The sequence below is a fragment of the Arachis ipaensis genome, chromosome B08 (assembly GCF_000816755.2).
Source record: "Arachis ipaensis cultivar K30076 chromosome B08, Araip1.1, whole genome shotgun sequence".
NCBI lineage: Eukaryota > Viridiplantae > Streptophyta > Magnoliopsida > Fabales > Fabaceae > Arachis > Arachis ipaensis.
In genome coordinates, this window is record NC_029792.2 from 63,161,035 (window position 1) to 63,162,268 (window position 1,234).

The window sequence follows — 1,234 nt, forward strand, 5'->3', positions numbered from 1 at the left end:
GCTACTGAGTCAAGTGGATTTTTAATGAAGAATGAGGTGGTTAAAAATGAAACTACACTTGAGATGACAAAGGAACATGAAGAATCACAACTCTCACAAATTTCCCTGGACTAAAACGCCTCAACACTTGAATCCATGATTGAAAGGTATGAAGAGGAGATGAAGAAAGCTTGGGAAGATCAACAAACCTCCTCCATAAAAGAGCTATTAAAACAAATGTTGAGTGTAAAAGAGGAAGTGGAGGAGCAAGAAAGTGAAGAAGTCATTCCAAACTCAAGTGAGGCAGAGAAGTACATAAAGGAGTAGTTCATGGAACCACCAATACAAGAGACTCTTGATGAAAAGAAGACTCCAACAATCACACAACCACCAAGACTTGGATTCAAAGAAGTGAAGGCAATTAACAAAAGCACCAAGAAGAGGATTGTGACCAAACTATCAAGGACAACATTCAAGAGGAGGTCAACCACAAGCAATCCAACCCCTGGACCAATAGCAAGCAAGCTCAATCAAGCCATGTACAACAGAAAGCTTGCTGAGAGGAAACCAAGACAGGGGGCAATAGCTGAATCTTCTCCTCTCTTGAAGTCATTCCTCTTAACAAACTGGAAGAAGAGGAAGAAAGTGAACAACATGTCAACCGTAGGTATAATTTCTCTTCTCTGCTTTGTTTTTGTTCTTTGTTTTGTTTAAATTCAATAAATTGGCATATAGTTACATTCTATGTTTGGTGTTGCCTTGCAACAAATTGTTTTCAATCTTTTTGGATGATTGCATCAAATCAAAAATGAAAGTGACACACCAAGATTCTAAGTTTGGTGTGCCACCTATTTTTTCTATGCAAATCATTCAGCAACACCACTTGTCTGCATAACCATAATGTCTTTGCAGTGTTAATTTTCTTTTGGTTTGATATTTTGTTATTCTGTTTACTTTAGTTAATTCTTTGTTTTTAATGCTTACATTTTAGTTTGCTTATTTGCTGTGTTTATTAATACATCACCAAGAGAGCTTTATTAATGACAGATCCTTGGCTTAGTGATTATATTTAATAAAGAACAGTTTCATTTGCTTGGTTTTAATTCAAATAAATGGACATAGGATTGTATTCAAGTTTGGTGTTGCTATGCAACAAAAATTTGGTTCCCATATCTACTAGATACTTGCATCAATTCCAAGTAAAAGTGTCACACTAAGTTTGGTGTGCCACTTATCTTTTATGCAATGTATTGTG